Source organism: Vulpes vulpes, chromosome 11 (assembly GCF_048418805.1).
Source record: "Vulpes vulpes isolate BD-2025 chromosome 11, VulVul3, whole genome shotgun sequence".
Taxonomy (NCBI): domain Eukaryota; kingdom Metazoa; phylum Chordata; class Mammalia; order Carnivora; family Canidae; genus Vulpes; species Vulpes vulpes.
The window spans coordinates 43,695,952-43,720,259 of NC_132790.1; the positions used below are offsets into that span (position 1 = coordinate 43,695,952).

The 24,308-nt window shown below is 40.4% G+C and overlaps 1 protein-coding gene across 4 annotated transcripts in view; it reads left to right on the plus strand.

Annotated features, from left to right (window-relative positions):
* The first annotated feature begins 8,848 nt into the window (after positions 1-8,848).
* AMOTL1 (angiomotin like 1) overlaps positions 8,849-24,308 on the plus strand; it is a 155,661-nt gene continuing 140,201 nt past the window's right edge. Inside the window, exon 1 of one of the 4 annotated variants that reach the window (XM_072726208.1) lies at positions 8,849-9,391. The gene's annotated coding sequence lies outside the window, so the exon portion shown is untranslated. Of the gene's footprint in view, positions 9,392-23,611; positions 23,733-24,308 lie in introns of those variants that run through there. The other 3 variants (XM_072726210.1, XM_072726211.1, XM_072726209.1) reach the window with 3 other exon arrangements.

A 24,308-nucleotide genomic window follows, 5' to 3' on the forward strand; every position in this document is an offset into this window, starting at 1 on the left:
GATTTTGGCAGATTTCCTATAGCTAGGGCCATGTGGCTCTGCAGACGACAAGTGCACAAACAGAGGACGGGGACAAGGGAGCTGCAGACAGACCCACAGAGAATGAGGAAGGTTCACATGCCTACTGACCACCCACTCTGTGGGGTTACAGGCAACTTTTTAGAAAATTCAACTGGAGGCACATATCAATGTTGTGTTTTTTTGCTTTTTGGTTTTTTTTAGACAGAGAGAGAGAGCAAGCAGGGGAGGGGCAGAGGGAGAAGAAGAGAGAATCTCCAGCAGACTTCCCATTGAGTGCAGAGCCTGATGCAGGGCTTGATCCCAGGACCTCAGGATCATGGCCTGAGATGAAATCAAGAGTCAGATGCTTCATCGACTGAGTCACCCAGGCACCTCCACATTTCAATGTTTTATTACAATCTTGCTGCAAGTGAACAGGTCTCCAGTAGCCTAAGTCAAAGATTCACTTCTGGTAGGGACATCTGATAGGAAAAGAGATCAGTTAGCTTGGTAGTAGTCTAACACACAAGATGAAAAAAGATGTTTGTTTGAACAATTGACTAAACACTAAGACAATTGACTGTCAGCAGGTATAGGCGTGGGTGATTAGATTCCCAGAACAAAGCTTAATCTCTTTAAAAATGATGAGAAAATGGATTGGTTAATCATTTTATCAGGACTGCTCACTTCTTCCCAGAAGTTGATTTGGAATTACATCAATCAAAAAGGTTCTTCCCTAGACCAGACTTAAAGCATTTTCTCTCTTGCAAGGGCTCCAACCTATCTGGCCCCAGCTGGCATCTGAGCTTAATTCTAAGGATCCATATCCCCAAGGCTCCCGTCTCACCGACACTCACCTCCTCTACCCTCAGTTTGCCCCACATTCACGGCCTCCAAGACAGCAGCTCCTGCCCACTCTGTGCTCAACTCTGAGAGATGAGAACACTCTCCCGCATACTCCCTGGGGCCTTGGGTGTTCCCACCCCCCTCTGCCCCCATCCCCCAGTCCCTCTCCTTGGGGTTCACTGTCCTCGGTCCATGCTGGCCTCCTTTCTGTTCTTTGGTCTGGTCAAGCTCTTTGCTGTTTGGGGTTCTTTGCCCTTGCTGTTCCCTCCGCCTGGAATGTTCTTCAGAACTGGCTCCCTCTCACCATCCAGGGCTTAGTTCCAATGGCACCTCCTCACAGAAGCTTTCCCTATCCAGATTATTCTCTATTACGTTGTCCTGTGGGTGTCCTTTCCAGCCCTAAGCACCATCTGTCTTTATGACTGTCTTTTTCTCTAGTCTGCCTTCACATTAAATTGTTAAAATGGGCAAGAAGCTTGTCTGTTCACTACAGCATCCAAGTGGCTGACATGTGTAGTAGATGCTCAATAAATTGTTGGTGAACGTTGGTTAAACGGGTAGGAAAACTGGCTCAGTAATGAAGTCATTTGCACGAGATCATATGGCATTAAGTGGTGGGATGGTGTTTATCTCTTAATGGGGCAGTGTGTGTGTGTGGCGGGGGGGTGCGGTTTGTGTCAACCTTTCTTCATTGTTAGTCTATAGTCCTCATCACAGAAGAGCTCATTTCCCTCTCACTTTTCCTTGACCCAGAGCATACCAATCCCTCCAGATGCTATGGGACCCCAGATAGCTCTCATACACCCAAAGTTAGTTCCCCTTCCTTCCCATGCACAAAATACTCATGGGGCCTCCTCAGAGCATCTCTTCTTGACTTTAGAAGCCTTTCCTCCCACATTCATGCAACAAGCAGTCATTAAGCATCCACTCTGGGCTAGGCCTGTTCTGGAAGCTTCCATATGCCACCCCTGCTTCTCTCAACCAGACCATCACTGTACAGCTTCATCTCATTTCTCTCTGTTTCTTTAAAATACAAAATACATCAATTACCACTTCTATCTTTTCATGAGCCTCTTTCCTGCAGGGTCTCAGGCCCAGGGCCCTGCTCACTCCTGTGTGATCCTGTCCCTCAGGTAAACTCTAGCTAATAATCCATCCTAGCTCAGTACAAATATTAGCATATCAAAAACCCCGGTATATATTGTGGTTCCTCCCACTCAGCACAGCACCCGAGGCACAAATCCAAATAGATTTTGAGGCAAATGGTTGAATATATTTCCAAATAAGGTGCCTGGCATGACACAGGTACAGAAACCCTGTGGCAAAATCTCCCCAGTCTTTCTCTGTCAACTCCAACCCAGATACTCAGGGGCAGGTTGGACTTGCCTGGCCTTGTCTTTTCTCAGATGTTAAGCCAGGACAAGTCTAAAATTAGCCCCACCCCCTCTTGGTGACAAAACTCAGCTGGAGCAACATGGGGCCAGTTACTTTTAGAAACCATCCCTTTGGGGCTTATTGCTGAGCAACAGAAGCAGGTGATGGAAACTGGGCCTGGAACCTGGCAGGGAAGAAGAGCCGGATCAAGTTCAGAAGCTAGGATCAGAATGCCAGGTTCAGGCACCAGGGCTTCAAATCCAGACAGACATCATGGTCATGGTCAGATCAAGGAGAAATAGCACAAAACCAAGCCAGAACTTGCCCATGGCTCCAATTGCAATGCTAAGGTAGGGTGATGGTTAGGGGTGTGGGGAGGGAAGGTTCTGGATGTTGTGTGCCAATTACTTTATATATGGTGTCTCAGTGAGTCTCACCAGTAGGTTCTATTATTTCACCTCTACCATTTGACTAAATGAAATGTCAGACATACTCAGTAACTTAGTCAGTGTCACATAGCTAGTAAATGGCAAAGCAGGGAGTCAAACCCTAGCCTATTTAATGTGATGTCTGGTGCTTTCCTCTACGCTGCCTCCAGGGTACTAGGAGGGGAGATTTCAAACCCACTCACAATCCAAAAGAATGGACCACCAAGTCGCTTCCTTGATATCTGTCCACTCTGAGTCATATCTAAATTTCCTGGGGAGCCTTGACAAAAATACCAGTGCTAGGGCACCCAGAGATTCTGTTAATTGTTCTTGGGTGGGGCCTAAATAGATATTTCACCATCTCCTGGGAACTTCTGCCTGCTGCCTAGGTCAAAAACTAGGGTCTATGCGTTGTTTCTGATCAGTTCCCCGGGGGCAGCTGGAAAAATAGGGTGGTGATAGATGTCAGTGTCCAACTCACTTGGATTCCACAACAGACAGGCAGGACACCTGGCCAGCAAAGGCACATTTCTATAGAAGATTTTCTAGTTGAAGGTGGTCTTTTCAAATTCTGAAGTCAGGTATGGAATTAAAATAGCATTCCCACAAAGAGAGGGCAGAGACCAGGAGCCTGGGACTTAGGATTCTATAAAGCAGAAATTTTCAAAGAAGGGAGGGGTTTAATCAATATCACCTATCATTCTAACATGTCACTGTGCCCCTTTCTCCAAACCTTTATAGAAGGAGAAGGCTCCCTTAATGTAACTGGCAGAGCTCTGCCAAGGAGCAAGAATACAGGTGAGTCTGCCTCTGGTTGCATTCAGGCTGTGGCTCCTGGCATACTTAACATGAGCTTCTAAGCAACTTGGCTCTTGATTAGGTATGTTTGGTGTCCTTTTGATTTCTAATTGTTTCATGTTTAATGGCTTCAAGTCCTGCCTTCTCTGAACTCTCATGGAAGGCAAGGATTGTGTCATTTAGACCTCTAATAGCACTGGTGGGGACATCTTTAGGTCCTCTGACTGCACATTGGCATCATCTCTAGAATTTAAAAAAAAAAAACAAAACTTTATGCCAAGGTCAACCCCCAAGAATGTGAATAAATTGGTCTGAATATGTGGCATGAACAGACTTTTCAAATCAGTTCAGATAATTCTAATATGCACCCAAGGTTGAGAATAAAAATCTGAAGGGTAACAAAAAGCTATGTGAAAAAAATTGTAATAATGGTTATTTCTTGGAGGAAAATGAGGTGATTTGATTTAATTCTACCAGACTTTATTCTCTATTTGTTTCTTCACATTGATTATATAATTTTGAAAAGTAAAACTAAAACAAACATTAAACTAGATTCTCATTCACTTACTAAATACTTACTGAGAAGCTGCCATCTCACATGATAGACACTGGGCGTAGGAGAATGAATTTCACAAACACAATTCCTGTTCTCATGAAGTTTACATCTAATGAAGAAGATTAACCATCAGACAAACAAATATGATACTCTGACTTCAGGGAGATGTTCCAGTAGACACAAGCTGCTGAGTATCATGCATTGTTTTGTGAATAACTATACCAGAAATTACAAAGATTGGGCTTACACTTCCCCTCCTACGCTGAAGGACGACATTGCTTGTCAATTACATCATGCTTTTCTGCTGAAGCTCAATATCCTTTTCAACATTACCAATCAATCTGAGGTGGTGCTTGAAATGAAACATATTTAGCATCCCAAGAAAGAGCTATGAATTATCATGTTGAGGGTAAACTAGATGACTCAAAAGGTAATTAAAGCCTTCTGGTATGGCCAAGTAGCTCCTGTTGGACCATACTTCTTATAGATAATAACCATAAACTCTGGGCAAGATTTAAGAACAATTAGTCCTTAAATACTAGAGAAAGAACAAAACCCAACAGAAAGCAGAAGAGATTGAACCACTGGAACAAGAGACAGACATGGGATGAGTTTCCTGATTTATAGCTTTTAGCCTAAGAACAGGGCCCTATCTATGAATATGCTGAGCAGAGGGGAAGCCCTATAGCTCTCTGGATAAACTTTACTCAGATATCTGGCTGACCCTTGAACAGCATATGCAAGAGGCAGATTTTTAAAATCCCAGCTCTACTGAAAGAGCTGACCTGAATTTCCAGATGTTATATGGGGAGATAAGGTCTTGCAACTTGAGATCAACCACTTTAAAGGCCTGAATAAAGAAAAGTCAATATGCTTCAGAAGAACAGAATAGAATCCAGATTTTCTGCAACATATCATTCATAATGACCAGGATACACTCCAAAAGTATTCAACATACAACAAAACAGGAAAACATGACTTATTTTAAAGAAAAAAGACAATTGACAGAGACCAACTCTGAGATTAGGCAAGAACTTTAAGGAAGTTACTACAAATATGGTGAAGTATATAAAGGAAAATAAGATCATAATAAATGAAATTATAGAAATTTTAGTAGATAAATAGAAATTATAAAAAGAATCAAATGAAAACATAAGAGCTGAAAAATAAATATCTTTAAAAACTTAATGGATGTTCTTAAAAACACAGGGAAATGAAAGAGGAAAAAGTGAATTAAATAGAAGATAGAGCAATAAAAATGATCCAAACTAGGAAATAGAGATTTAATACAAGTGCAGAGGCTCATAGATCTTTGCAACAATATCAAAAGGTCTAATACACATATAATTGGAGCCCTAGGAGGTAGGGAGAGAGAGAGAGAGAGAGAGAGAGAGAGAATGACCCAGAAAAGTATTTGAATAAATAATGGGTGAAAAGATTATACATTTGATAAAAGACAGATATTTAAAGGCTTTAAAACCCCAATAAACACCAAGAAAGATTTATATAAAAAACCCAACACAACAAAACCAAAATAAAAACACTTAGGCAAGCCACAGTCAAACTGTAAAAATCAATGACAAAGAGAAAATCAACAAAACAATGCTGTGAGAAAATTGAGATGTAAATAAATGGAGATATGCCAAGTTAATGGATTGCAAGACTCAGTGCTATTAAGATGGTATTCACCAAATTTATCTATGGATTCAGCACAATCCTAATCCTAATCCTATGATGCTTTTTAGTCAAAATTGACAAACTGATACTAAAATTTCTGTAGAAATGCACAGAACATAGAATATTCAAAGTCTCAAAAAAAGAAGTCAAAATTACTTTACCACTTGACTTCAAGACTTACCCGAAACAGCGTGGTGCTAAGACAAGGATCAACGGATTGGTAGGACAGAATAAAGACCCCAGACAAAAATAGACCCACACTTATATATTTGTTTTATTTTTGACAAAGTTTTCAGATCAACTCAATTGGAAAAGAAAAGGATTTCAACAAGCGGTGTTGAAATAACTCCATATTCACATGGAAACATATCAACCTTGCCCTAAATCATACTACCCACAAAAATCAATTTGTTATGGACCACAGGTCTACACAAAAGGGCTAAAACTATAAATTTTCTAGAAGAAAATATAGGAGAACATCTTCATGACTTGGAGGAAGGCAAAAACCAAAAAAGAAAAAATAAACTTAGTCAAAATGGAATGACTCATTCATGAGAAGAAACACCATTAAGAAAATTTCCTGCCTATGCAAACCACAAGGCAGGGGAAAATATTAGGGAAATGTCCCTGACAAAGAATTGGTACCCTGGATATATTAAGAACTCCTAAAACCCCATAATAATATGACAAACAACTCAATTTAAAACTGGCTAAAATATTTGAACAGAGACCTCACAAAAGATGGTAAATGGATGGCCCATAAATGTTGAATGAAAACACATACAACAGCCTTAGTTATCAAGGAGATGCAGGTTAGAGCCATAGTGAGATATTGCCCCCATACTCACCAGTGTGGCTGAAGTTATACTGATAGCACCAAATGTTGTCAGAACTTTCGATGAAGTAACTAAAACTCTTATACATTGTTGGTAGGTGAGGAAAATGGTATGAGAATATTGGAAAATATGTAAATTCTTTTTTTTTAAGATTTTTATTTATGTATTCATGAGAGACACAGAAAGAGAGAGAGGCAGAGACACAGGCAGAGGGAGAAGGAGGCTTCATTGCAGGGAGCCCGACGTGGGACTTGATCTGGGGTCTCCAGGATCACACTCTGGGCTGAAGGCGGCACTAAACCGCTGAGCCACCAGGGCATCCCAAAAGGTGTAAATTCTTATAAATTATATAGTTTCTTATAAATTAAATACACTCCTCCCCTAAGACCCACTAATTCCACTCCTAGGTATTTACCCAAAGGATTATGAAAACGTGGCACAAAAGGATGTGTCCAAAAATGTTTATATTAGCTGTATTCATCATAGCCTTAAACTGGAAGATCAGGTGTCCATTAATAGAAGACTGGATAAACAAACTATGGCATATTCATTCAGGAAAATACTACTCATCAATGAAAAGAAACCAACTACTGGTGCAAGCGACAACATGGATGGGTAAATCCTAAAAACCTCCTGAATGAACAAAAATTTCCGGAAAAGATTACACATTTTATTATTCTATTTATATGAAATACTAGAATAAGCAAAACTGATCTATGGTGAAAAAATCAGATGCATTCTCACTAGAAATGCTGAACCAGGAGTTTGCTGGAAAGGGACATGGGGAAACTTTCTAGGGTGATGATTATGTTCTGTACCTTGATAGGGATTTGAATTGCATAGGTGTATGTATTTATAGGAACTCATCAGATGACATGCTGGTGATTTTTGCATTATACTCTATATGAATTTTATGTGAAAAGAAATTGTAAACAAAAATTGGAATTATAAATGAATTTTCAGTTTTTGTTAATAATATTGAAGTATTTGGGGGTACATATCAATATCTACAACTTACTTTGGAACACCATAAAAATAATTAAATGAGTTGCTGGATGGATAGAAAAAATCAATTTTTGATAAAGCAAATATAGTAAAATGTCAACTGAAGAAACTATGTTTGGAAATGTTATGATAGAATGTTGAGAACAAAAGACAATTGAGGCTAATTGGCAGATCACCTGAAAGATAGTCCTGGCCCTAGAAAAAGATGCTAGAATCTAGCTGATGTATAGGGGAACACTATAGACAAAGGAGGCTTCTGAGTCCAGAAATTGGCTTTCTTCACTCTCTTGTAACTTTGGCAATGAACCTAGGGGCTGAGGCATTCCGTAAGACTACGGGCTCATGGTCTCTGCAGTTGGTGACTTTAAGAGTTCTCAACAGATCTGTTCTAGAAATCTGGAACAGAGAGAGGTTGTCTGTTACCATTTATAGTCTCTCCTGAGTACCTACTGTGTGCTATTCTTTGTGCTTGGCTTTGAGGATACTTTGATGAACTGAATAAAAATGGCTCCTGTCCCTTTTTGATCTTACTATTGATCAAAAATCTGCTCCTCTTCTACTTCTGACATCATTTGTACCCCAACCAGAAGACTTGCAAATCCTTTTACAAGCCTTGTTGACATTCCTGAAATCTCTCAGTTCAAAAACCCCTGGCCAATGTTGAACCTGAATACTTCTATCTAAACAGAAAGAGGTTTTTTCTTGTTTTACACTCTTGGGAGTGAAACTTAACACAAGAAGATCCCCATTGCCTCAAAATAGCTCAGCAAGATATTGGACACATGCCTCGTGACCCAAAGTTACTTACACTCTCTTGAAGTAGAGGTATGAGAGAGAAGGGTAGTAGGTTGCTAAACTCGACTCTCTGCCCCACTTCCAACACAGGTCCATTCCTTGCCGTGGTGCCACAGCCAGAAGTCCTCCCCAGAGTTTAGCGTGGGGACATGGCATCAAGGAGAGGTAGTACTGGCCTACTCAGTAGCTTGACATAACCTTGAATCCCATATTACAAATCAGATTGCTCCAGCCACCTTTAGCATACAAAAGAGAAAATTTCTTACTTAAACATCTGTTTTCCCCAACATTCTTGGTGGAATGTGGACATGTTTTGAGTTAACTATTTATGTTACAATTGACTCCAAATCAGTTGAGTGGCACCCTATTCAATAAAAAATAAATAAAAATCTGTTGCCTTCATTAGAAGGGCTGTCCCGCTTTCTTTCTGTATAGTGACTCATCCCTTTGCTCAACTGAATACTCTGCCCTCTGCCCAGTCCAGACTGTCACCTATTTGTCACCTTTATATGCTTACAAATCCACCAGGTCTGAAAAACATTTAGCAAGGCGATCATTGCAGTTCTCACTGCCCGTCCCCCTGACTGAAATATCTTTGTTTCTTCTCTGTCCTTTGTTTTTTCTCCTTCTCCAAGAATTTTTACCTCTTAGAAGTTTAAATATCTGTTTTCCTTCCCTAGAATGCTATTTTTCAGACAACTGGATTCTTGGGAGGTAATGATATAACTTGGGGAAATAAGTGCATGTTTCCCTATCTCTGGTGCCAGTTAAAGTGATTGGTGTTCAAGACTTTCGGAAGCTCTTTGAAAACAACAGGGCTAGTCAGATTCCAGCAATTTACCTTCTGAAGGCTGAGCATGTCTGGGCAGTAGCTGCATAATTTGGATGGAGTCATCACTGATGAGACAGAGTTGGCTCAGCCAGGGAGCACTCATTGCTCTTTTAAACTCTACGGCACCAGGGATGAAGTCACCTTTCTTCTTTTAAAACCAACAGATTTGCCCTGTAAGTCCCTCTCACTTCTGTTAGAACTTGGTGGTTTTTTTCTACTGCCGATCACCGAGACCTTCTCTCAGGTAAGGAAGCTCTGATTTTGTGAGGTTTCTACCCAGAGAAGCTTGATTTGAGGGGGATTTTGGAAGGCATCTCTGGGTAGAGTTGGAGTCAGGTCAAGGGACACACTATGTGGGGAGAACGGTTGGTTCCCGGCCAGCTAGTCTCCACCTGGTGGGCTGGCAGGCTCTGAGCTGGGTGAGCAGAACCCCACGCAGCTCAGAGTTGCAGTAGCAGGTTCTCGAAGTGGGCATGGAAATCTAATCTGGGCTTGGTTTCGGCTGCCTGTTCTGGTAGTTGTATAACAAGCACATTGGTGAAGCAGCTACAAGTGGTCTCCCCTGGGCTGGGGCCGTCCTAACTGCTTTGCCATCCTTACAATTAGCTTTGTGTTTGGGGTAGAACCCTTCTAGGGTCTCATGGTAAAAGCTGATGTGCAGAAAAGCAGCAGCTCTCTGGGGAGCCTTCATTTGCTTGAATGCTTCCCTTCTTCCTTAGAGTACAGCAGGAGACAAAGGGGCCGAGGCTCCCTGTTGTAACATGCAGGGACCTTGTGTAAACAATGGCTGTGCTGCTATGTGGGGTGGAAGTGTATGAACATGTCTGAGTGCCTGTCCATACAAATTCTAAGAAAAGGAGCATGAGTTTTGGGTGTGTGTGTGTGTGTGTGTGCATGTGCGTGTGTGTGTGTGTGTGTGTGTGTGCGTGTGTATGCAGGTAGACCTGCGGTCCTAGGGACTTGCTAAAATCTCCCTGCAACGCTTTTGATGAGTTATATGAGGCCCTGTCACTGATTGAATCATACAGCTCTTATTAGCTCTGGAAGTCTCAATAAAGACATCTTGGTTATGACGGAGGCGCCTGCAGGGTGATAAATGGCTTTCGGAGAGAGACAGACTTGAACCACTGGGGAGGGAAAACGTTGAGAATTACAGAGCCTCTTTATTCCTTGACACAGAACCCTGCCACACATGGTGTTCAGTGTGCTCATCTGTAACCTTTGAAGGGAGCAAAAAATCTCATTTAGATAAGAGACGCTTGTTTTGTTTTCAATGCCATTGCATACTGGCTGCCAGCTCTTGCTTACATGTTCACCTCAAACTTGGCATGCCCATCCTTACCTAAAATCTGCTCTCCTTTCTGTTCCCCCAGCTCAGCAGAAAGCTCCTGGTTTTCCATAACAGATTTCTAGACTTCATCTTTGACCCCTCCATCATCCTCGCACTTCCACGTCCAGTTTGGCAACACATCTGACATTCTGCCTCCATATTCTCTCTCAAAGTCATCCATTCTTCCATTTCTATGGCTCTTTTCATAGTGTAAGCCATGATCACTCCCCTTCCGGGAATATGGGAACCTCTCATCCAGGCTTTTTCTCTCTTCTGATCTTCCCAGTACAGCCAGCATGATTCTGCGATGGTCAATCAGCACCTGCACAATCCAATCAATCACTAATCTGGTGATCCTGCCTTCTTAATATCCCTCCAAAATTTTCACATCTCTCCCTCTCACCACTGTTACCTTGGTCCGACCCACCAACCCCCTTTCCCTGAGTTATTATGATAGCTTTGAAGCTGACCTCCCTGCTACCAGTAGAAGACACTTTAAAGTTCTTACGTTTCCAAGCTTCCAAAGGACATCTTGTACAAGAACTTGAAGCATTTATTACGCTATCTGGGGTTTAGAAGCATCAGCATTTTTATGACTTTTGTAGATGCTTTGAGGAGGGAGGCAGAGAGAATGCGGGAAGGTGGGGGATGGATACTGCAGTGGGAAGATATGGTCTGAGGAATATGTCAAGCTCATGCCTTGGTACCATGCAGGTTTACATTTGAATCCCAGCTCCTTTTCCTGGTGTGGCTGAGACCAAATTGGTAAGCCTTCTTGAGACTCATTTTCCTCCACTGTGAAATGGAATGGAAATAATAATGCCAACATCACTAGGTGAATGTAACAGTTAAATGAGAAGGCTCTGAAACCCAGCAAGCTCTGAAACCTAGCAATTAAGAATTTTTAGTTCTTTTCCTTCTTTCCGTTCCTTTTAAGGCTTATAATCTCTAACTATCATGTATCTTGGATGTATCTGTGTGTGTGTGTGTGTGTGTGTGTGTGTGTGTGTAATTATCTGTTTTTGGCACAGTGGGAAGAAGGAATGGCAAAGAAATACATGAGAACTCTCTTAAAAGAATTTGCAGTTTACTTAGGGAGGCAAAGCAAACCTCAGTAGTATAAAAACATCTATAAAACAAGCTTTCTGCAGTTGTCATGTGTATACTACCAGTTGAGTACATACGCAGGAAGGGCTTGTGCAAACAGGTCTGTGAATACTTGTAGAAAGCGTGTAAGTAGATCCGTATCAAGCAATTTTAGATTGAATTCCAGGTAGCCTTAGGGAATTGTTTGACCAATAAAATAAAATGAAAGTGACATTGGGGATATCCATGGCTAGGTTCTAAGGAGCTTTGCAGCTTCCTTCTGGGGATTCTTGGCTTACTCACTCTGGGGGAGGACAACCATTATGTAAAGTCATGTTGTGGGTAATCTGGGTCTTGGGGAAGGGGTGGAGGGGGGAGCACTGATTCGTAGCATTTGCCAGTTTTCATAGTATGAGTATTCCCTCCCACCATGGCTGATTTCAGGCTATCAAAGTGATAGCACCAAATGCACAGTTGGAAAGAAATACACAGAATTGGCTCTTATAGGCTGGTTCCTACCTATAGGATGTGTGTGGCTGCCAATTCCTCTGAGACGGCCATGATGCGAGAAAGCTAGCTAGGTGGACAGAGTACATGGAGAGAAGCCCAACCAGACCCAGATTTCCAACCATTAGTCTCCAGTAATGAAGACTTCAGATGAGTCCAGATTCGGCTACTAGCTAAGTGCAGCTGGATGGAGGACCCTGTCTGGGAACTGCTCAGCTCAGTTCCAATGACCCACAGAACCCTAAGAGATAACAATTTATATCATCTAAGTTCAGAGGTGGTTGTTCTGTGGCAAAGGATAACTGGAACAAGGTCGTAGTCTTGTTTCTGCAGAAACCAGCCTGGATTATGCCCCCCATGGAATGTGGAGGAGTAGAGGAGTCTATCCAGAGAATTTTTTGCTCATAGTCTCAGGCCTCAGATCACAAAGGAGAAAAAGGCCTGAGGAAGAGACTCAACTACTTTACCAACTAGTTTTACTGTTATCTAAATCAGTGAAAAACAATTCTTTTACACACACACACAGACACACACGTACACTTACCTCTCTCATCTTCTGCTTCCATCACTGCCCAAAGCTTTGCCTGATCACTACTTGCTCTTTGGGCTCCATTTCATCTTCCGTGTGGGATCCGCGGGGAGGGGGAGAAGCAGACAGAACAGACCAATCAGAAGTCAAGGAAATACCCCAGCCCTGAGGGCTGGTGGCAAGCCACTGAGACCTCTAGGTAAGACCCGCAAAAGAGGAATTGAAACAGGAGGCTTGGGGAAGATCCATGGATGAGTGGTTAAAGCATGAATTTTGATATCACATGACATGGATGCCAATCCGCCTTCTGACATTTTCTAACTGGCTGACCTTGGAGAATATGTCTCAATATCTCCATTCTTGGTTTCTTCATCTTTAAAATATGAATATAATGCCATCTCACAGAGTTCTCATGAAGATGACATGAGATGATGTTTGTAGAGTGCTTAGCACCTGAAGATGTCATGTTGAATTAGCAGCAGTTAACAGTAGTAGCAGTAGTGGTAGCGTTGGAGTCACATTGGTGGTACTGTTGACACAAGTTCCAAAGCCACAGGCTCCTTGGTAAGCCCTGAGCTTTAGTCCATCTGTCACACAACAGGTGCCCAAAGCGAGTATTCGATAAATACATCATACTGAATAACTAAATTTGGAATATTCTCCCATCATTTTTAACAAAGATTTTATTTATTTATTTATTTATTTATTTATTTATTTATTTATTTATTTAATTTTATTTTATTTGAGAGAGAGAGAGTAGAGTGAGCGGGGAGGGGTGGAGCGAGAGGGAGAAACAGACTCCCACTGAGCAGGAGGGCTATCATAGGGTTCGACCTCAGGACCCTGGGATCACAACCTGAGCCAAAGACAGACACTCAACCCAATAAGCCACCCAGGCACCCCTATCATTTCTTTCTTATCATCCCCCAAATAAATTTCCAAGGGCTTAAAAAGCCCAAGTATGTATTATTTCTCCTTCAAGTGTGCAGTATGAACCAAGACCATATTTTCTCATTTCTTATGAGTCCTCTTCATACCTTCTACTGTGTAATAGGTAGCTGAGTTGTTCAGTGCTCAATATATTTTAACTATTATTATTTTTAAAATTCTATTTAAGGACAAATTGAAGTTGGGTGACTTATGCTGGGGTCCTGGATCCAGGGTACCCCAGAAATCTTAAGGTTACCCATTTACAGATGCCACCACTTTGGTAGGACAGTCACGGTGAAGGATAACATGATTCTTGAGAGCAAAATCTGAGTGTTAAGTTCTCTTGCTTTATTTATACTTTGTGAACAAGAGTCACTAAAATTTTAATCTACGCACTGACTTTAGGCAGACTTGTCTCATGAAATTTATGGTTAGTCCAGTCATGTGGATTTTTTTAAACAAAGAATGATGCAAATATTCTGTTGAAGAATAGCTGAATTGTGTTTTTTTAAAAACTTGTAATATGAAATATTTATAGATTTGTGAGTGTGTGCCTGCTTTGCTCTGCCTCTGATAATGTTAACACTTTATGTAACTATAGCATAGTATCAAAACTGATTGTGCCAACTGACATTGGCACAATCCAGAGACCTTATCAATTAGAGTTTATCACAGGTTTTATCAGTTATACATGTACTCATTTCTTGCATGTATGTAGTTATGTGTAATTTTTTATCATGTTAACTTTATGTAACCACTACCATAATCAAGATACAAAACTGTATCATCATCACAAGGCTCTCTTCTACAACCTCTTTGAATCTACCACTCATTCTTAACCCTTTGAAACCTTCAATCTGTTGTCCATCTCTGTAAGTTTATTATAGGAGCACTATATAAATAGAATCATGCAGTATTTAAGAATTTATTTATTTATTTATTGAGAGAGCGGGAGAGAGAGAAAGAGCATGAGTTGGGGGCAGTGCAGAGGGAGAGGGAGGAGCAGGCTCCCCTCTGAGCATGGAGCTGGAAGTGGGCAGGGCTCCATCCCAGGACTTGGGATCATGACCTGAGCCAAAGGCAGACACTTAAATGACTGAGCCACCCAGGGGCCCCAGAATCATGCAGTATTTACACCATGCATGAGATTGACTTTTTCCACTCAGCCTAATTTTCCTGAGATCCATCCAGATTGTTGCATGTATTAATAGTTGATTCTTTTTTGTTGCTGAGTAGTATTCCACAGCACAGATGTACCACGGTTTGTTTAATCATTCACCCACTGGAGGACCTTAGGGTAGTTTCCAGCTGGGGGTTTATTCCACATAAAGCTGCTGTGAACATTTGTGTGCAAGTTTCTGCGTGAGTGTAAATTGTCATTTCTCTGGGATAAATGGCTGAGAGTAGAGTATCTGGGTCTTCTGGGTAAGTCCATTTCTAGTTTGAAAATGAATTGCCAAATTATTTTCTAAAGTGGCCATAATCTTTTGCATTGTACGAGTAATGGAGTTTTTCTGCATCGTCATCAGCATTTGGTGTTATCACTATGTTTAAGCCACTCTAATAGGTGGGTAGTGATATCTCATTGAGATTTTTTTTTAATTTTTATTTATTTATTCATAAGAGACACAGAGAGAGAGAGGCAGAGACACAGGCAGAGGGAGAAGCAGGCTCCATGCAAGGAGCCTGACGTGGGACTTGATCCAGGGTCTCCAGGATCACACCCTGGGCTGAAGGAGGCGCTAAACCACTAAGCCACTGGGGCTGCCCCTCTCATTGAGATTTTAATTTGCATTTCTCTAATGGCTAATGGTGTTGAACATCTTTTCATGTGCTTATTTGCCATCTGTGTATCTTCTTCAGTGAAATTTCTATTAATGTTTTTTGCTCATTTTCTAATTGGATTGTTCTTTTACTGTTGGGTTTTGTGAGTTCTTTATATATTCTAGAGACATGTCCTTTCTCATATGTGCAGTTTAAAATATTTCCTCCTTCTCTGTAAATAGGATTTTTCATGGAGTAAAAGTTTTTAATTTTGATGAAGTCCAATTTATCAATTTTTCATTTTATGGAAAAATTTCTTTTTTTTTTTTCTCTTAGTACAAAGTAAAAGAACTTTTGCCTGGTCCTAGTCTTCAAAGATTTTATCCTATCTTTTTCTAGAAGCCTTGCAGTTTTACATTTAAGCCTGTAATCTGTTTTAAAATAATTTTTGTATAAGGAATCAGGTTTGGGTTGAAGCATGGTACCATGCCCAAACACTATACAGAAAAAGATTGGTATATTTAAATACATAAAGTGTGTATAAAACATATAGACAAAAATAGTATAAATGAAATAAAAATACAAATGACAGAAAAGTTATTTGCAGTACCTATATAACATAGCAAAATATATTTTCCTAAATATAAATTTCCTAAAATTTAAGTAGTACATCAAAAAAAAATTGAGTAAACATGGACGAAGCACATGAACAGGCTGCTTGGAAGAAAAGAAGTACAAATGGCCAATAAACTTAAGAAGGGATGATAAGCCCCCAATTTAAGAAGCACAAATTAAAAGTGAGAAAACTTGCCTCTTTTTTATTACAAAAGAATTATAAAATTAACGTGCATCACAAAAAATATAAAAAACATAAAAAGTATATAATGTTAAATGACTGTTTCCTTCAAAGCCTCATCATATCCTCCCAAGACTGAAATCTTTCTTCAGATTATTTCTAATAATCTCTATGAAAAGTTTGCTCTTCCTTCCAGCTCTTTCTCTGGATGATTAGAAGTGTGTCTGTATGTGCCTATGTGTATGTGTTTCCTTCTTAGACATATTAGATTGTATTTGCAAATTATTTTGCACCTGGCTTTCTACAATTCACATCACAATCATAACTTTTCATTTAGACTCTTAAAGTCGCCTAATTTGTTTAAATGGCTGCCTAGGATTTAAAGTATAACTACACTTTATTTTATGTAACTATTTATTGAGAAGCATTCAAGTGTTTCCTTTTTTCTTTCATTACAGGGAATGCTGCGTTGTGTATATATATCTTTGTATTCACTTGGTTTATAGCTGTTCTGTAGAATAGATACTCAGAAGTGAAATTGCTGGATCAAAGGACACATGAATTTTATACTAGAGAATATGCCAAAAAAAAAAAAAAAAAAAGAAGAAGAAGAAGAAGAAGAATATGCCAAATTGCCATTTTAAAAGCTTTCCCGGGCAGCCCCGGTGGTTTAGCGGTTTAGCGCCACCTTCAGCCCCAGGCCTGATCCTGGAGTCCCATGTCAGGCTCCCTGCATGGAGCCTGCTTCTCCCTCTGCCTATGTCTCTGTCTCTGTCTCTGTCTCTGTCTCTGTCTCTCTCTGTGTCTCTCATGAATAAATAAATAAAATCTTTAAAAAAAATCCCTTAACTTTAATAAATAAATAAATAAAATAATAAAAGCTATCTCAATTTATCCTTCTACCAAAATGTGAGAATACCTATTTCTTCAAAAAGTCACCATCTCTTGATATTGACCAATGCTTTAGAACACTTTGACAATGTGATAAGTGAAAAAAGTCAGCATTGTTTTAATCTGCATTCTTGGAGTATTGAAATTGAACGTGTTTTTATACATTTATAGTTCATGTCTGTTACTCTGTTAATTGTCAGTTTATAGCTTTGCTTATCTCTCTGTTGATTGTCATTTTCCTATTGTTATGTGAAACTCTTTTATAGTCTGGACATTAATCTCTTTATACATGTTGTAAATATTGTTTTCCTTCACTTGTTTTTATTTTACTTTTCTTTATTGTGTCTTTTTTGAGAAGTTTTACTTTTATGTAGTACAATCTGTCTATCCTTTATTTTATGACTTCTAGATTTCATATATTAGCAAAGTTTTCCCCACTCAGGATCAAGTTATTTCTTCTGATATGCATAGGGATTTGTTTTTATTGTTTAGATCTTTTGTCTTGAATTTATTTATACTGTGAAATAGGAGTCCACCTTTAAAAATAGCCAATTAACTTAGAACTCTTTATTGAATAGTCTATCCTTTCCCCACTGACTTGAAATGCCAATTTTCCCATATGCCAAATCAATGTCACTGATTATTTTGTAAACTTTTTAGTTTATTGGAATAAATAATTTATCTATTCTGCCAACAAATCATGTTGTTTTAATCACTGTAGCTTTATAACTTGTTATACTATAGAAATATATATATATATTATATATATAAATATATATATATATATTTGAGGTACCCTCCCTCTCAAATCCTGTCATTATTTTTCTTTATCAATAGTTTCTAGATTAATAACCAAGATATATAAGAGAAAAAGCCAGCCATAGGAAGAAGAGATATGTGTGAGTTTGTATATGCATGCATATGTGTGTGTATATATATATATAAAATTCATAAAAATACGTGTATACCCTTGTAAATATATATGAAAAAGTATGTGCATATATATGTATGTGTGTATTATATACCTGTATATATTTGCATAGGCACAGATAATTCTTGGTGGGGCACGCCAGACACTATAATTACCTCCATGGAGTGGGACTGTTGGGGATTCTATTGATGAGTGAGATTTACTCTTCACTTTGCATCATTCCCCACTTCTTATGTATACTTGGAAAAATTTGCACTTCTTTTGTAGTGAAAAACAGTATAGGACTTTCTCTGCCAGAAACCCAACCTGCATATTCTGTATATCAGCATTTCTCAATCACAGCTACACATTAGAATGACTTGGGGAGCTTTTAAAAAGTATAGATGTCAGGGACCAGCCCCCAGAGCTTCTGTCTTCATAGCTTTGGGAGAAATCCTGGGCCTCAGCATATTTTAAAAGGACCCCAGGTGGTGCCAATATGCAGTCACAGTTGAGAACCATTGCTGTAGATGATGTGAGGCTTAAAGGGTCCCCAGAAGGCCACTGCAATGAGGTCTTTTCAGAATATAATTACTTGGAAATGCAACCCAAAGTAATCCATCACTTCTCTGTCAGGCTAAGTGTTGGCATGAGACTGAGTGCAAACAAGTTTGGAGGAGAGTGGTGGAAAAGAATTTTGCCTGAATGTGTGTGAAAGTATCCATCTCTGTGGTAGGCCTTTTTGTTGAAAGGTTTAGACTCATTCAGGCTTCCTCAACACATAAGGGATTCTTTTTTTTTTTTTTTTTTTTCACATAAGGGATTCTTTTAAAATAATCATGACCATAAAAGATACAGGAATCTCATGGAAAACCAGAAACAGCACGATGGCTGTGCCTCAGAAGCCCGGAATGTGGGTTGGTACTGGAAGGTTCCAAGAGACACTCCAGGAGCCAGGGTTACTTGGAGACCCTCCTCTAGGAGACTTTCAAAATTCTTTCATCTGGAGAATTGCTTTGTTAAAATGAAATGGCTTTTGGAAGCCTAATCTGGGAAACAGATCAAAGAGGAAATTAAAGAAGCCTGAGGATTGACTGGAAACCCAATGTTATTGTAGCTCTGCTCCTTGTGTGTGTGTCTTCCTCTGATGCTTCTCCCCAGTGGTTGACTGATTCTGCATCTGTATTCCTGACAGAGGATCTAATTGACCCAGCTAGTCTGCAGTGGTCAGTCCCTGGCTGGGTGGGCTTTTTCACACCAGGTAACTGCAGAGATGGATCGAATTGTTCATGGTGTCCTGTGCTTACCACCCCTGGTCACCCGAGCCAGAGAGGGTACAGGGAGGAAAAGTGAGCGCATGAAACAGCCTTGGGGTTGCGGGGAGAAGGTGTGGGCGAGACAGTTTCCCTTAGAATGAGAGAGTGGGGAGAACATGGATTATTATTAAGATGTACAGGCCAAGGGGATCCCTGGGTGGCACAGCGGTTTGGCGCCTGCCTTTGGCCCACAGGCAATCCTGGAGACCCGGGATCGAGTCCCGAGTCGGGCTCCCTGCATGGAGCCTGCTTCTCCCTCTACCTGTGTCTCTGCCTCTCTCTCTCTATGCCTATCGTGAATAAAAAAAAAAAAAAAAAAAAAAAAAAAAAGCCCTAAATTTGTCCTCAGCGAATGCTACATTGGAGGATAGTTTCTTGTGGGGTTTGAAGCTGCTTCATTTCAAATCAAAGTGTATCAACCCGTCAGGAATGGATAGGTGGCCCTTGCACTCTGAATATCTCTAAAGGTCTTGTTTATTTGGGCTTTTAAAAGGTCTTAACACCCTAGGAATTCAGGAGAATGGAAATCATTTTCCCTTGGGATTAGGTCTGGGCCTTAGGTGGCTGCAGAGCCCTTGAGATGTGGCTCGTGCAAATTGACAGGTGCTGTAAGTGAAAATACACACCTGAGTTTGAAGCCTTGGTATGAAAAAAAAAGAAATCTCATATTGTCATTAGTACTTTTTTATACAGATTATATGTTGAAATACTATTTTGAATATAGTGGATTAAATAAATATATATTATCAAAACTAATTTCACCCGTATTGTTACTTTTAAAAATTTAGAAAAAAAATGTTAATTATACCTGTGGCTCAAATTTTCTTTCTAACCAACAGTCATCTTAGATGGTGACTCTGAGGGGTACCTGGGTGGCTCAGTTGGTGAGCATCTGCCTTCAGCTTAGGTTATGGTCCCAGGGTCCTGGGATAGAGCCCCGCATCAGGCTCCCTGCTCAGTGAGGAGTCTCCCTTTCCCTCTCCCTCTGCTGCTTCCCTTATTTGTGCTCTCTCTCTGTGTCAAATAAATAAATAAAATATTTAAAGAAAAAATATGGTAGCTCTGACATCTTCCCCTGCAGAGGTTTGTAAAGATCTGTATATGAGGGGCACCCAGGTGGCTCAGTCAGTTAAGCATCTGCCTTCAGCTCAGGGTCATGAGATCGAGCTACACATCAGGTTCCCCATGCATCCAGCTGGAGGACTGCTTCTCTCTCTCTCCAAAATCAATAAATAAATCTTAAAAAAAAAATCTGTATATAAATGACAGTCTTTTGCAGCAGGGCCCACTTTAATACCTGGTTCTCAATCAGAGCTGTGCCAGTTTGGTTTATCATCAGAGCTGCAGTAATTTGTATTATTCTGGCTCCTTGTCTCTGTCTCCTAGAATGCAGCCCAATTCCTGTTCTCAAACAGAACCACTTAATCCTCTCCTGTGGTTTCCCAATATCCCACACAGAGGTGGCATTGTTTCTGGCTCTGCCTGAGCAAGTTCTGATGCAACTTTTCTCTGCCTCTTGGCCTCTCTTGCTCCTTCCCGTCTCGTCCCCCTGCCTTCCTAGGACTGGTGCACAGCAGGTGTTTCACATGGGTACTCTCAGGCACTTTTTACACATGTCCTTTCCCTGCAAGTGTGTTCCAGCCAGCAGCCTTGCTTTGGGGACAGATGACTGTTTCCTAATGCCCTGTCACAATTCATCCTGTTTCCCCCAGGAATGAAGTTTGCAGATGGGACTCAGCCACTCCTGGAAGTGTATCTGTTTTAGGAGTTCATTATGATTTTAATAAAACCAACTACTATCACCATTTTTTGGGCCAGAATCTATACTAGGTACATTACAGATATGTTGCATTTAATCCCTATAACAACCCCACAGAGTGTGTGCTGTCATCCCCAATTAGAGATGGGGAAAATGAGGGTCAGCAAAGTTATATACCTTGCTCTAAGATCACTGCTATAAAATGGTGGACCTGGGATTCAAATCTACATCTGTCCCCAAAGTCCTTGCTCTTACCCCAGTTTGGACTATAAAATACCGTCTCCCACATGCTATGCCACCTCCCAAGTTGGGCAACTACAAGTTGGAATTCAATGCTGCATGGCAGGTGATATCTCTAAGCAAATTTGCTGAATGATGACACTGCTATGTGCTTGTATATTGATGATTCTCTAGTTGACATATGATTTTCCCAAAACTCTGAGAAAGCTAGAATAATAGACTTTATAAGCCCTAATTCACACACTAGAAAAACCAAGCTCTAGGGAGATGAGATGATTTGTACAGGGTCACTAGGTTAAGAAACTAACCCGAGCCACATAAGAACCCAATTTTCTTGAAATATTTATTTTCCTTTATTCTACTTCATCACTGTATACTTAGGCATTGTGCTACCTGGCTGGCAGAATGTGGAGACAAATCTTTTGTTGTGATTGCTGATAGAACCTTGGGTTATGTGAAGAGTTTGCATGTACAAACTCATTGGAGTCTCCCAGCTGTAGGTATGCAGGGGCATTCACCTAACAAGCATTGCCTGAAGCCACACGTCTGGCCAGGCATCGGCTACTGGGCGACTGATAACAATGGAAGTGGGGATAAGACATGACTTTGTCCTAAGGAAACCACCTCCTGCTGGGCATAGCAATCATCTTGTAAAGAGAATATTATCACCCAGCTGAAAAGCATTGTCCTGATGGAATATAAAATGTCCTGCAAAGCACAAAGGGAGGTGGAAACAACTCTGCCTGGAAAGGTTTCATGGCAGAAGGGACTTCTGAGTTTGGTCTCAGTGGACTGACTTTAGAGATGAAAAGCCTGAGTCACTGAGAGTTCTGCAAAGAACCTCATTATTTTATAACTTCATTAGGTTTCCTAAAAATATGCTTGTTGGAGTAGCTCCTTAGAGAGTAGTAGCATAAATTATTTATTGGAGTACTTAAAATATTAACATCAATATATTCCACCATACCTTCACAAATACTCTGCTTAGTTAGATGAGCCCATTTGAAATAATGCTTTTTAAGTTACTCAAACTTTCCAATTCTACAAAGCTCTAGTTGACATATGAAACAAATAAGAATCCCAGAAGAATCCTGTCAACTCTCTAAACATCAGCCCCTTCAGACAGAGGAAAACTTTGTGTCTCTAGCATTTCATGTCCTTTTATTCATGTAAAGAGATATTTTCTTATACAGTGGATACTGAAGAGTACTCTTTTTTTCCAAGTATAAGAGTCTTGTATGTGCTGTTGAATAAGTCTAAATGTAGACTCTGATGTGTTTGGTTTATTTGGAGATGGAAAGAAAAGAACCTTCCAAATTTAGAAATTGAAATTCATTAGAGCCAAACTCTTGGGGCTGCCCAAGAGAAGACTGTCCTCTATGCTACTGTGGTCCACAAGGTTGCTTGTGATTGAGTTTTTCTGATAGATGATACTAGTACAATAAACTGAATATTTGTGTCCCTCCAAATTGGCAAGTTGAAGGCCTAATCCTAAATGTCATGATATTAGAAGGTGGAGCCTTTGGGATGTGATTGGGTCATGAGGGTGGAGCCCTCATGCAAGGGATTAATGCCCTTAGAAACAGAACCCCGGCGAGCTCTCTAGCCCCTTCTGCCATGTGAAGGTGCAATGAGAAGTCAGCAGTTTGCAACCAAAAGGGAGTCCTCACCAGAACCTGATCATCCTGGCACCCTAATCTTAGACTTTCAGGCTCAAGAACTATAAGAAATAAATTTCTGGTTTTTATAAGCCACCCAGTCAATGGCACTTTGTTATAGCATCCCAAATTGACCTGATCCTAGATAATGGAGGTGTTAGCTAGAAATTTCTAGTTGAGAAGGAAAATCCCATCATGGAACCTCTTCCCCTTTGTGCTTCAGTTTAGTTGTTTTGCTTGTTTTCTGGGTGTGACAAGATAGACTTATACCTTCTACCCATCACCAAGATGGAAGGCTCCTTCTGATTCCTGAGTTCTTGAAGAAGGCCCAGATATGCAAGACTTAGGAGAGCATCAGGACTAGGGTAAAATCTTGATATTCCTGGAAGAGTATCTTATTTTAAAGACTTTGAAAAACAGAAGAAGGGGTAGGAGTTTCTAAAAACGCTCAGCAGTACTGAGGATTGTTGGTGAATATCAATATTTTAAGAAGTTAAAGATGAAGTGCTTGACAAAAGTGTTCATAAACATAATGGGCTGCCTGGAGAGAAAGGGAGCTCCCTCCCATTGGTACTATTTAATTACAAGCTGGGTAGTCATATACCGGCGAGTCACGCATAAGGAAAGGGTTGAACTGAAGGTCCTAAGATCCCTACCAAATTCTAGATTCTATTATTACCAATCCCTGGTTTACCTTGTGCATGCCTCTATGCTTGCACTTTGTATTATTCTCTAATGATATGTTTAGGTGTCTGTCTTCCCAACAAGGTTGAAAACTCCTTGAAGGAAGAAGGATTTTTACCCTGTGCCATCCCAAGCATTTAGCACAGTAACCAGAACATAGGAGATACCAAGTAAATATGTATCAAGTGAGTAAATGAATGAATTGTATATATTTATATTAGTTTATATATATACATATATATGTGTGTGTATATATATATAGTGTAAGTTATATATATCTTGATTGGTAGAATAAGTCATCAGCAAGTGAACTTGGTTGCTGTAAGGGTGTTCATATTCCTTAGAACCCCTGGTTCCTTGAATACCAAGACGATGCAATATGCCATGTGATTCCCCAAATAGGACACATCTATGTAATCTATTCCTTCTCTACAGCTGGAGCTGTATTATGGCAGTTTAGGAGGCATCAAGGCATGGCCAGGGTTTTTCTGAATTTTTATTTCTAGATCTAGTCCCACTGCCAGCAATGACCCTAGAGATGTTGGCTAGAGGTCTGGGTGTGATTCGGCTGCAGGAAATGGGCAGGCATCTGCTGTGGATAATCAGAAGTGTGGTTTCATCACAAGCGTGGCGGGGGCGGGGGGAGGCAGGTGTATGAAGGGCAGGGGCTCCACTGGCACGCTGGGCAGAGAAGCAGATATGCAAACCAAAGTGGGAGTGTAAATGGGAGAATCTCAGCAAGTTAGACTGGAGCAGAAGGT